The following is a 13,759-nucleotide window of genomic DNA, read 5'->3' on the forward strand; positions in this document are numbered from 1 at the left end:
AGTGGGACTCTTTTTATTATTTGGATGAATCCCATTGCTTGGAGGGATGTCAGAAAAGCCTCGCATGAGGAGGAGAGAGGGATGGTATCAACATGTAAGTTGAAATCTCCTAGGATAATGGCTGGAGTGTTCATGGATATATTTTTAGCTATAAATTCAATCAGTGGGGATGAGTTTGAGTCTAGTAGACCTGAGGGGTGTAGACTAAACAAACTTGTAGTTGGGGGGATTTGAATAGTCCAATTTCGAATTTAGGGATAGGGCTAATGGTTTGCTGCATTAGTTTCAATTCCTTTCTTGCAGCAAGAAGGAGCCCTCCTCCTTTCTTTTTTGGTCTTGGGATGGGGAAGATGTCATAACCGTGCTTTGGGAGTTGGTTTATAATGATGATGTTGGTTTCTTTCAGCCATGTCTCTGTTATGGTACATATGTCAGATTTGTCATCTATCAGCATGTCATGTAGTATGGGAGATTTTTTAATAATGGTCTGTGCATTGAAGAGGAAAAGGGTGATTGCAGTGAGGCTGAATAATTGTGTGAGAGGGGTTAGCATGATGGGTAGTAGAAATTTATGTTGGGCATGGTTAGGGGTGAAGTGAGGGGTGAAGTGAGGGGTGTAGTGTCTAAATTGTTTGAGATTTTAGTTTTTTAGGATGGAGATTGTGTGGGACAGCATGTTAAATATAGTGGCTAGGGATAATGGGACTAGAGAAAGTGTGTTGTGTCTGCAGGGCATATTCTTTCATTGGGTAGGCTGTTCGGGGGTCAGGCAGTTTGATCCCGGAGTGTCCTAGGTATTGTATGGTGAGAGTACTTAATGAGACACTGGGTGGTCGTTAAGGATGGATGAGTCAATAAAAGATATAGTAGGTGTTATGTAAAGTTGTAGCTTCAGTGAAAGAGATAGATGATCTACTCGGTGTTAATGTAGAATCATTAGCTGTAGAGCAGGATGGTGGGTAGAGAGAGTGTAGGTAGGATAGGAATTACGGGAAGGGGGTAGGCTAGTGAGTTAGGGAGTAGGAGTTGGAGGGTGAGATTGGTTTGGGTTGGAGTGGGAGAGGGAGAGGGTCAGCACAAAAGGGCGCACTAAGGGGCATGCTCCTTAGGTCACGCTCCTTGAGTCACACGACGCCAGATGAGAGATGCCTAGGGCACAGCTTTACTTGAGCGACACATTGGTCGCCGGGATGACGTCATCGATGTGGGCAGACCCTCGATGAAGGAGGTGCGGCCTGGCCTGGTGGTGTTCTGGATGCAGTCCTGGGCAGTGGCAGGCCAGCAGCGGTCCCCCCAGGTGGCAGAGGTCATCGTTGGGCCTGCAGCGAGGTCCAGGAGCGGCAAAAGGGAGCGGTGGGTCGACGGTGCATTCTGGGGGTGTTTGGGTGCTGCAGTGGGCTGTCTGGGTTCTCAGGAGGCAGCTAAGGGCTGCGTTGGTCCAAGCGGCATGCTCCTGACACCGGTGGGTCTGCGCCAGATGCACGGAGCAGAGACGGTGCGTGTCAGGCAATGCGGGGCCAGCAAAAGGAGGATTTTTCGGACGCAGCCTTACTTGAATGCCGCGTTGGTTGCCAGGATGACGTCGCCGATGTGGGCGGACCCTGGATAAGGGAGGCGCGACCTGGGCTTATGGTGTTCTGGATGCAGTCCCAGGCAGTGGCAGGCCAGCAGCGGTCCCCCCAGGCAGCAGAGGTCAGCGTTGGGCCTGCAGAGAGGTCCGGGAGTGGCGAAAGGCAGCGGTGGGTCGACAGTGCGTTCTGGGGGTGTTTGGGTGCTGAAGTGGGCCATCTGGGCGCTCAGGAGGCAGCTAAGGGCTGCGTTGGGCTGAGCAGCATGCTCCCGACCCTGGTGGGTCTGCGCCAGACGCGAGGAGCAGAGACGGTGCCTGTCGGGCCATGCGGGGCCGGCTCATCAGCCTCTACATATTCTCTACATATTCCTTCCCTTCACCTTTAAGTTTCACAATACCACTTTTGCACTTCTTTCTATCACAAACATATCTAAGAAAAAGTCTTGTCCCCCTGTTTTACCGTATTTGCTATTTTTTCTTTTATTTGAATTTTCACATTCCTGACTACTTTCCCAGCTCTTATTTTTCCAGATATTGTTGCCTGCCTTCTTCTTTTTGTGATCTCTTGTAGTTTATGAATGCTAACATGTTCTCTCTTACTTTTTCAGCTACTTCTTTAGAAAACCATAATGGCCTCTTTTTCCTTTTCCCTTAATTTACATTCCTAACATATAGTTATCTTTATATCTCCTTTTAGTTTTCCCCACTGCTCATCTATTCCTCTAGATTTTCCCATCCAGCTCCTTGAGGTTCTCCTATCCAGATCCTTGAAGTACTCCCATTTTGAGAAAGTTATTTTCCTGAAGTCTGGAACCCTCACCTTAGAATGAACCTTCATCTCTTTTATCCTAATATTGAACTGGTTCTCAGATGGCACTCCCCCCAGTTGATTTTGACCACTTGCCCTGTCATGTTAGGCCTAAAAAATGATTTCTGCAGACTTACACCTCATCAGGAGCAGCAGAAAATATGCACAGATAAGATGGCACTGTACACTTAGCCCTCCGGTTTTAAAATATGGATTAACGCGCTGAACTGTTGGCCCTGCTCCGGAATGCCCATGCAATGCCCCCATTTTTTTAGCTCATGCATGCATACATAAATGTGCAATTAGTGGCTTTTAAAATTTGTGTTGCTCATGCATGTTAGCCTTTTAGCTCGAGTCAACCATAGCTTCCATAATGGTTGACCCCCTTTGTCACTTTTAACACAATGTTCATGTTCTTATTCTCATTATAACACAAAATTGGAGAATCTTAAACACAGTTTATGAGAAATGTCCCCAGGTAAATTCTAAATACATGTTTGTATTTTGATTAGCCTTCCTGATGTATGGATTATTATAATAAACAGTGATAGCATTATTCATAATAAGCTTTAAGCAGACTGGTTCTTTAAAAAAAAAACTTCATAATAATAAAACCTCCATATACATTTGAATTGTATGCTCTACAGGGCAGGTAAATCTTTTCATTACTGGATCTGTATAAAAATGATATATCTATATATTTACCAGGTACAGAACTATTTACACTATAAATATGATATACAAGTAAAGCAATAAAGAAATAAGTGATGTGCTATTTCACAACATTTATTTTATATGGGAAATCATTAATTCATAAAAGTAACAGACACTCAACAACTATCCAAATAGCTGAGTTTGGTCTTTCACATATTATTTATAGACATGTTTGTATGTTCCTCCAAAATTAACAAGATCATCAGTTATATCCTGTTCTCATTTTATGGATGTCCTGGCATACAGACAGAAAATATAAGTTCTGTTAAATTCTTGTTTTGCATATTAACTAAATAATTAAAATGAAACTGTTTAAATATTAGTTATGCATGATTTCATTGACCTTCCAGAATGTGCTTGATAGTGATCATAAAGAAAGGAGAGAAAAATAACAATGATCCTTATAATTATTGAAAAAAATGAGTAATTAGTACTGACAAATGGGAGCAATGATGAAAAGTTTATACGTAGGTAAATGCAGGTTTATACATTTTATGGTGTGAAATAAAAGTGCCAAAAATTACTTCCATTGCCTTGAATGGGAGCTAAGCAATTCTCTGGTCTGCATCTAGCATGATTAAATACAGTATATTCAGATCGAAGGGCTCTAAAAGACAAATAAAAGGCACACATATTTTTGGATGCAGAATTCTGTGAGTACTTATCATAAGAACATAAGAAACTGCCATGCTGGGTCAGACCAAGGGTCCATCAAGCCCAGCATCCTGTTTCCAACAGAGGCCAAACCAGGCCACAAGAACCTGGCAATTACCCAAACACTAAGAAGATCCCATGGTACTGATGCAATTAATAGCAGTGGCTATTCCCTAAGTAAACTTGATTAATAGCCATTAATGGACTTCTCCTCCAAGAACTTATCCAAACCTTTTTTGAACTCAGCTACACTAACTGCACTAACCACATCCTCTGGCAACAAATTCCAGAGCTTTATTGTGCGTTGAGTGAAAAAGAATTTTCTCCAATTAGTCTTAAATGTGTTACTTGCTAACTTCATGGAATGCCCCCTAGTCCTTCTATTATTCAAAAGTGTAAATAACCGATTCACATCTACAAGACCTCTCATGATCTTAAAGACCTCTATAATATCCCCCCTCAGCCATCTCTTCTCCAAGCTGAACAGCCCTAACCTCTTCAGCCTTTCCTTATAGGGGAGCTGTTCCATCCCCTTTATCATTTTGGTTGCCCTTCTCTGTACCTTCTCCATCACAACTATATCTTTTTTGAGATGTGGCGACCAGAATTGTACACAGTATTCAAGTTGTGGTCTCACCATGGAGCGATATAGAGGCATTATGACATTTTCCATTTTATTAACCATTCCCTTCCTAATAATTCCTAACATTCTGTTTGCTTTTTTGTCTGCTGCAGCACACTGAGCCGACAATTTTAAAGTATTATCCACTATGATGCTTAGATATTTTTCCTGGGTGGTAGCTCCTAATATGGAACCTAACATCATGAAACTACAGCAAGGGTTATTTTTTCCCATATGCAACACCTTCCACTTGTCCATATTAAATTTCATCTGCCATTTGGATGCCTAGTCTTCCAGTCTTACAAGGTCCTCCTGTAATGTATCACAGTAATGGTTTGGGCTTTAGGGGCCAGTTTCGCACTTATGAACAGCACAGTCCTCCTTGGTGAAGATTTGACGTCATTTGGAGTGAGGAAATTCTCATAAAGATGACATTTCTACTATGTTCTCTCACCCTAGCTTGATGGACTCTATAACAGTGAGGCTGTCTCTTGCTCGCTCTCTCTACTCTCTCTCTCTTCTCTCTCTCTTCTCTCTCTCCAGAAATGGCCAAAACACAATTTCAAAAGTTTATCGCGAATTGAATTGTGCCATTTTGGACATATCTCACCACTTAATGCCAGGGAAAAAGGTGCAGTTATTTCTGGCTTTAAATGTGTGTGATGTGGCCTCTAATTTAACTAAAACACACCCAAACTCCCAATCCTGCTCTCCTTAAAATTTGTATTTGCACCGTGTGCTACTATACTTTTTGCATGCATTAACGCACGTGTTAATGCCATAATGCATTTTAATGCTAATGCTATGAATTTCTTTTGAATATTGATCTCCCATTAACAAATGCACAGCAGCATTTAATACCACCTGTAATGCCTGATAATAAATCCCAGGCAAACTTACGTATAAAGTGTTACAGTAGTCCAATGTAGTAAACGTAAATGCTTGTATAAGAATCCTTAATCCTCCTTATCTAAAATGAACATGAGATGATACAGCTTTCAAAGTCTAAAAAAACCTGCCTTTTTTTATCTCTTGCTATTGGGTTTGAAACAAAAATTAGGAATCCATTCATGCCCCTAAATTCTTCACAGAGGCAGTTATGGGACGGTCCAAAGCCTCGAATGTCAACTGGGAAGGAAAATCTACAACATTCCCCAGAGATAACCAAAGGACCTCAATCTTGGAAGCTTTCAGCAAAAGGCCATTCTGAGCCAACCAAGTTCTAACTTTCCCAAAAATTCCATTAATATGCACAAAAGTATCTCCTCTACAAATCCCTTTATAGTGAACATCAGCTGGATGTCGTCAGTGGAATGGGTAAACACATATCAGTTGTTTACTCTAAAAAAAATGCAAAGACTAAGGTACTTTCAATGAAGTAATGAGGTGATACATTTAAGACAAATTGGAGAAATTTATTTTTTACTCAATGCACAATTAAACTCTTGAATTCATTGCTGGAGGATGTAGTGAAACTGTTAGTGTAGTTAGATTTAAAAAAGGTTTAGACAAGTAGCTGAAGAAAAGTTCATAAACCATTATTAAGTGCACTTGGAGAAATCCACTGCTTATCCCTTTGGTCTGAGTCAGTATGGCAAATCTTATGTTCTTATATCACAGAGTACTGGCAACAAAGATGATCCCTGAGGGACACCAGAAATGAGAGGCCCCCATATGGAACAACTTTGTCTCACAGAGATCTGCTACATTGGCCCTATTAAGAATGACTGAAACCAACAAGCCACAATGCCCCCAGTCCAAACTTCCTGCAGTCTCTCTGCAATATAGATTGGAAGATGGAGTCAAAAGTAGAGGATACAGCCAAAAAAAAAAAAAAACCCTCATCAGAATCACCCACCCTAGTTTTAAGTCCTCCAGAATATAATTCAATATGGCCACCAAGAGGGTCTCTGTACTTTGGCCGCTGCAAAAAACAGATTAATATGCATTTAAAACTTTCTTTTTCAACATAAAAACTAACAACTGCATCACAATTACTTTGTGCTTATGCCCCAAGGCCTTCCATTTGAAGATTTAAGTGATATCAAATTTGCTTTCAGCTGTCTGCAATGAAAAATCAGCTGACTCATATGAAAGTGGAATTGCTCAGTTTTCAGAAAACATTCCCTTTCTGGTAGCATTCAGAATATCACATCTAGCTCCCACGGAAGATTCAGAAACCCAAAAATTAATGGTTTACAAGATTCAGAAACATAGGATTAAATGGATTACAGTGGGCTCTGGTAGAATAAGGCCTGTGATGAAGAGACACTCACTCTCCCCACTGTTACCCCTACAAAATAGAGATGTGAATCGTGTCCTCGATCGTCTTAACGATCGATTTCGGCTGGGAGGGGGAGGGAATCGTATTGTTGCCGTTTGGGGGGGTAAAATATCGTGAAAAATCGTGAAAAATCGTAAAAAATCGAAAAAACGTAAAATCGCAAAACCGGCACATTAAAACCCCCTAAAACCCACCCCCGACCCTTTAAATTAAATCCCCCACCCTCCTGAACCCCCCCCCCAAATGACTTAAATAACCTGCGGGTCCAGCGGCGGTCCGGAACGGCAGCGGTCCGGAACGGGCTCCTGCTACTGAATCTTGTTGTCTTCGGCCGGCGCCATTTTCCAAAATGGCGCCGAAAAATGGCGGCGGCCATAGACGAACACGATTGGACGGCAGGAGGTCCTTCCGGACCCCCGCTGGACTTCAGCGAGGCGCCGGAACCCTCGCTGAACGACCTCCTGCAGTCGATCTCCTGCCGGCGCCATTTTCCGTACGAAAACGATTTGCGGCGGGAAATCGCTCCCTGACCCCCGCTGGACCTCCAGGAACTTTTGGCCAGCTTGGGGGCGGCCTCCTGACCCCCACAAGACTTGCCAAAAGTCCAGCGGGGGTCCGGAAGGACCTCCTGCCGTCCAATCGTGTTCGTCTATGGCTGCCGCCATTTTTCGGCGCCATTTTCGAAAATGGCGCCGGCCGAAGACAACAAGATTCAGTAGCAGGAGCCCGTTCCGGACCGCTGCCGTTCCAGACTGCCGCTGGACCCGCAGGTTATTTAAGTCATTTGGGGGGGGGTTCGGGAGGGTGGGGGATTTAATTTAAAGGGTCGGGGGTGGGTTTTAGGGGGTTTTAGTGTGCCGGCTCACGATTCTAACGATTTATAACGATAAATCGTTAGAATCTCTATTGTATTGTGTTCCATAACGGTTTAAGACGATATTAAAATTATCGGACGATAATTTTAATCGTCCTAAAACGATTCACATCCCTACTACATAATACTGTTGCACCCATCAGTCGCAGACAGCTGCGACCTCTGTTGCTCACCTCCTTTTTCCCTGCACCAGCGATGCTCAGACGAATGGCGGCCTCCACCTGTGCATTCCACTCTCCTCAGCATGCAGAGGTGGAGGCCAGGACGGTGGGGGCGATCCCGTCCACCATCTTGAATCGAGGATTACCTAGGGCACTTGCGCGAGCGCCAGGCCCTGGCTTATACATGTCATGGTGGGAACCTCTGGGGCGTCCCCACCTCATGATGTCACCCGCCAGTGTATACTTAAGCCATCCAGCCTGTGCTACCTACGAGTTAGCAAGGTCTTCCTTCCTGTTGAATTCCACTCCACTACGCTGTACCTGTTCCTGACCCAGAGACTCAAATGCTTTAGGTTCACGCTCCTCGGGGGTCTTGTCAAATTCTGGCTATCCGCTCCTCAGAGGCCTTCCTACCTGGAGATACTCTATATCTGCTCTGGGCAGTGTCTGGTTCAGCCTTGTGAGTACGCTGTCATCTGCTGACGGAACCTCCGGTGTACCCCGTGCCTCGGGCCACTACCGTGCTCACCTTAGCAACCTTCCATCTACACTTCAGAGTGAGTGCCATCATCTACCCAGCTCTGCTGAACTTCTGTACTTCTCTTACCTACTATTTGTGATTCTCGGCATACCCCTCACTGCGGGCCACTACTGGATCTACCTGAGAGAAGTTCCTTCTGGAGGAGGAATTCCCTGGAGTACCCCGCCCCATAGGCCTCTACCGGGGATATTATCACTGGGCTATCTTACTACTCTGGACTGTGTCTCTCCCCCCACTTGGTGGGTATTTTCTCTACGTTCCAGTACAATAAAGTCTCAATACAATTGTGTCTGCCTCAGCTGAGGCCATGCCTATCGTAGTGAGTCCCCACAGGGCTCCTCCCTGTGGGTGGAGTCAGCTCTCACTACAATCCAGGGTCCACAACCATACCAGATTATAACAAATACCTTTACTATTTTGGATAATGAAGAAGCTCCAGGAATGGGAAATAAGGTCATGTCTGAAAGGGATAAAGTCACCCAGTATACCCAGAAACCCTTAAACATTATCAAAGGTCATAAAAGGAAGCTGTTTCTGCTGGGAGTCTTGGTCATAAAAGGAACCAATTTAGGAAATAATTTTGAAAGAGGTACAACAATTAAATGCCTTCCAGCATCCTCAGCCAGTAGAAATACAAATGGTAGTCAATACAATCATAGTAGAAAGTAGACACTCTGAAATCATTGTTATCATTCATCTGGGGACGAATGACCTTGCTAGAAATGGAATCCTTACAGTACAGAAGGATTTCAAAAATCTAGGAAAGATGATTAGAAGTATTACCTGTTCATGGAAAGCAAATGTTTTGGATACATTGGAAGCTGTGGCTATGTATGGAACGGTAAAAGGTTATATGCTATGGATGGTCTACATTTGTCCTTCGCAGGAAAGATGATGTTAAGTAAGAAATTCAAAGCATACATTATCAGGCATATTTTATAACCTATGCATATGGTTTGCATGCAGGATATAAAATGCTGTAGCAACTTTATGTATATGGGCATGAGCAAGCAGATGAGAAAGTTAGCCTCCCTGTTTTTTCTACTATTTCCTTGTAATCCCTGACCATTTTTTTTTTACCCCTCAGTCATCTAGTAGCCCAACTGATTCCCTCATAGGTTTTTTTGATTTGAATATACTTGGGAAAAGATTTTATTACTTGTTTTTAACTCTATGACTGACCACCTTATTTTCAAATTCTCTCTTATCCTGCTTAATTAATATTTTACAAGTAACTTGTATTTCTATTTTATATGCACCCACAGCCTGCTTATTATCAGTTGATACAGGCAGTTTGGAATCAGTTTTATCTGTGTTCTCTGAATTGAAATACATCAGAGTTTTGTCAGCTTTTATAACCATGCCTCTATTTGGACATTCTAACTTACTTGCAAGGTCATATTTCAAATCACGTTAGAGCATTATCGAGGGTGTTGGGGCCTTAATGCCCATGATAAATAATACATCACAAGATGGGTATGCAAATTTAAAAAATGTTTCCTGAATGGGAGGAGTTTGGGTGGAATAAATTAAAATGAGGGGTGCTCAGTGTTGTGTGTGATAGTGTAATGCACATTATTACAGGTTTTGACTACACCTTTCTCTCTCTTTCTCTCTCCAGTGCTATTCTTGTGCAAATGATAATTCTAGGTCTTATTTTGCTAGTATCGCTTTCCCCCATGTTCTGCTTTAAAAACTGCTCTCGCTCCTCCTTAAAAGGATATAGTAGGTATAGAAGATACTACATGATAATGCAGATTTAAAATCTGTTAAATGGCAAATCTAGCATTCTTTGCGTTTTGCTGCATTATTGAAGCTTATTAAATAGGCCTCTTTATGGGCAAACTGTGGGTAGAGTGCAGGGTAATGTTACAAGTATGGAGGTTTCTCCTGCTATGTACAGCTTAGCTGAATTTCTTTGAGGCCAGGTTGAATATTTTTTTTTCTGAATGTTTCATAATGTAACAAATAATTAACCTAAACATATTTGTAAGGATCTGGGCCAAGGAACATGGGATACATATCCAACATGGCATCACTCCCCACTTCTCTCTTCTTCCTCCTCTAGGAATTGCAGCATGCCAGCCCCTCGTGTCATTCATTAGTTAGGGAGATATGTTCACTCAGAATGAGGCTGGGTTGGAGCATAAGAGAAAAGGGAAGAGGCAGAGGCAGAACCTGAAAGTGTGTTTTAAATTTGTTTGCAGGATTCCCTTTCCTTAGCCTTAATGCATCATCTCCATCAGCCTTTTCACCAGCAAGGTTGGCAGCCTTGATCTCCCATACAGTGAGAAGAGGTGACAGCCAGTAGCATCTAGGTGCCACTAGGCTATATGCTCTCTCAAATGAAATTGTTGTAGGAAGTAAGCATGTAAAGTTGGGCCCAGATGCAGACACAGGTATGTGTTGCACACTGCTTACGTGTTGGCCAGGTTTGAGGCAGGTAACGCATGCTTACAGCCATTTAAAAAAAAAAAAATTACAGTAGTGGTCTTAATTGTTCTGGTATGGGACTGAATAGTAGGTAAAGTACCTCTTTAAAATAGCTGAGCAGCATTGTGTTAGTGGGGAATAGCCTCATTGATCTCCCCACACTTCTGGCTGGCTGGGTGAGGAGGAAAGAGGCACCCTTAGGTTTCTGATGCTCATGGATGTTTCTGTGCAGCATGATAGAGGTGGGACTCTTTATGTTAGGGCTAGGATGAAGTGTTCTCTGGCTGGATCAATAACAGGTTTCCCACGGATGGCAAATGGCTGGCTCTGTGCATTGAGAGATGAAAAATCTGACATTACAGACTCGAGTAAGTGATCTATTTCTTTATTTTGGTGTTGTGATGCAACTGCTGATGGGAGTCAAAATAAGAAAAGGATGTTTCATATGGGTCATCAGCAGGAGGATATTGAATACAAGAAGGGAGTCATGCATCAGCTGTGCAGAGCTGGGAGACCAGAAGGCAGCAGACCAGTATATGGTGCTTGCCACCATTTGTTATAAAAAAAAAAAAGATGAGAGTGAGCTGACGTGCCACACTCATAATGGGGCAGCCCATTTTCAGTTCACGGCAGTGGTGGTCCTGGATGTGGCACAGAGCCCTGGTGCAGAAAAAGCAGTGTGGCCAACAGATACCTTAGATGGAATATGAGAGTGAAGTGGAGACTGAGATGGTGAGGGATGAAGTATGCAACATGTTGAGCACATTGGAGCAGCTTAAAATGCCAGAAGGGGCATGTAGACATGGGGCTCAAGGCTCATTTTTCATTCCCAGAAGAATATGAGAGGTGATAAAAGGAACAGTGTAAGAGTTCTTTTGCATCTCAATTAATTTGAAATCTCCAAAGACATGTTACTGGCAACTATTCTTCCAGCCACACCTAGCTGGCTTGAGTGGTGTTTCCAAAAATACATTAGGCTCTGACTGTAGTCCCCAGTTCAAAATGAACTATAAGGATATCCACAAATATGCAAAAACAAATAAAATGAAAAGAAGAATATAAAGAAAAAGGCTAGGTAGCAGCAATCTACAAGGATCAGGGCATGACTCAGACTTCACTTCATGCTATACATCAACATCTTTTGTGATGCTCTGTATTTAGCAAATGGAAAAGACTCCCTTAATGCACAAATTTGGATGGTAATGGGACATTTCTTGCAGCGCCAAATAGTGAAGGCATCAGGTCAAAGGCTGGTTTGCCCTAACATATCTTTGGGCTGTGGGATCATATTCAAAACTAGGGATGTGCAATCATATAAGCCCAAACATTTCTGAAAGCTATACTTACCAATCCTCTTTAACCACCGTTAAATTAATCTTCACTCAGTTAATGGAAGGGTTTGAGCTTCTGGTCCTTCCCTACTGCACTTGCGGTGACCTGGATCACTTGCAGTGACCTCTGGACTCCTCTCCCGGGGGATGCTGGGAGCAGTATGCAGATGAGCCTTCCGGTCCTCCTCTACTATAAAGGGTGCGGGGCCTCTGGAAGCTGGGGCTGTGGAAGTCAATCCCTGGATCACTTGTGGTGACCTCTGGACTCTTCTCCCGGGGGATGATAGGAGCAGTATGCAGATGAGCCTTCCGGTCCTCCTCTACTGCTTGGAGCACAACTACCTCACCTTCAGAAAGAAAGCTAAACCATGACTTTTTAGCCAAGCATTCCCAATAGAGACTTCCTGTCCAACAACTAATTACTACAGAGTATTCCTATTTCTATAGCAACAACAAAATACTTAACTATGAATTTGCCTTTAAATATATAGATGCTCAACTAATCTTGTTTGTTGACCTAATAATATTGTAACCTATTTTAAGTTTATTGTCATCTATTTTGAGGCTACTCATGGTAAAAAATGGAATATCAAATGTCAATAAGTAAATAAATAAGCTATGCAGGTGTGTGTGTGTGAATGAGCTGGAGGTGGGGTAGGTATAAGAAATAGGGGTGTGCATTCGGATTGACCGCATTAACTTTGTTATTCCCCTCATGTTATTGACCGCAATAACTTTGTTATAATAACTTTGTTATAATAACTTTGTTATAATAACTTTGTTATTGACCGCAATAACTTTGTTATTCCCCTCATGTTATTTGTAAACCGATCTGATATGAATTTCTTTCATGAAGGTCGGTATATAAAAATGTTAAATAAATAAATAAATAAATTAGTAAAACGCAACTCATATTTTTTTTTTACTTAAAAAATTGATTCGACATAAACGATCGGATTTCCCACATATCGAACATAGATATGTTCGATATGTGGGAAATCGCGATTGTTGAGCCAAAATAAAAATTTAAACCCCCTCACCCTCCTTAATCCCCCCCCCCCAGACTTACCACAACTCCCTGGTGATCGAGCGAGGAGTGAGGACGCCATTTCTGCAATCCTTGGCGAGAAGCATGTGACGTCGGCGGCACGTCGAGTGACGCCGGCGTCACGTGATTCCCGGCTCGTTTGCGCCGGACGGCTCGTTCGGCCCAAAAAGAACTTTTGGCCAGCTTGGGGGGGTCAGGAGGCTCCCCCAAGCTGGCCAAAAGTTCTTTTTGGGCCGAACGAGCCGTCCGGCGCAAACGAGCCGGGAATCACGTGGCGCCGCGTCACTCAGACGCGACGTCACGTGATTCCCGGCAAGTTCGCGCCGGACGGCTCGTTCGGCCCAAAAAGAACTTTTGGCCAGCTTGAGGGGGTCAGGAGGCCCCCCCAAGCTGGCCAAAAGTTCTTTTTGGGCCGAACGAGCCGTCCGGCGCGAACTTGCCGGGAATCACGTGACGCCGCGTCTGAGTGACGCGGCGCCACGTGATTCCCGGCAAGTTCGCGCCGGACGGCTCGTTCGGCCCAAAAAGAACTTTTGGCCAGCTTGAGGGGGTCAGGAGGCCCCCCCAAGCTGGCCAAAAGTTCTTTTTGGGCCGAACGAGCCGTCCGGCGCGAACTCGCCGGGAATCACGTGACGCCGCGTCACTCGACGTGCCACCGACGTCACATGCTTCTCGCCAAGGATTGCAGAAATGACGTCCTCACTCCTCGCTCGATCACC

Source organism: Rhinatrema bivittatum, chromosome 3, assembly GCF_901001135.1.
Source record: "Rhinatrema bivittatum chromosome 3, aRhiBiv1.1, whole genome shotgun sequence".
NCBI classification, from domain to species: Eukaryota; Metazoa; Chordata; class Amphibia; order Gymnophiona; family Rhinatrematidae; genus Rhinatrema; species Rhinatrema bivittatum.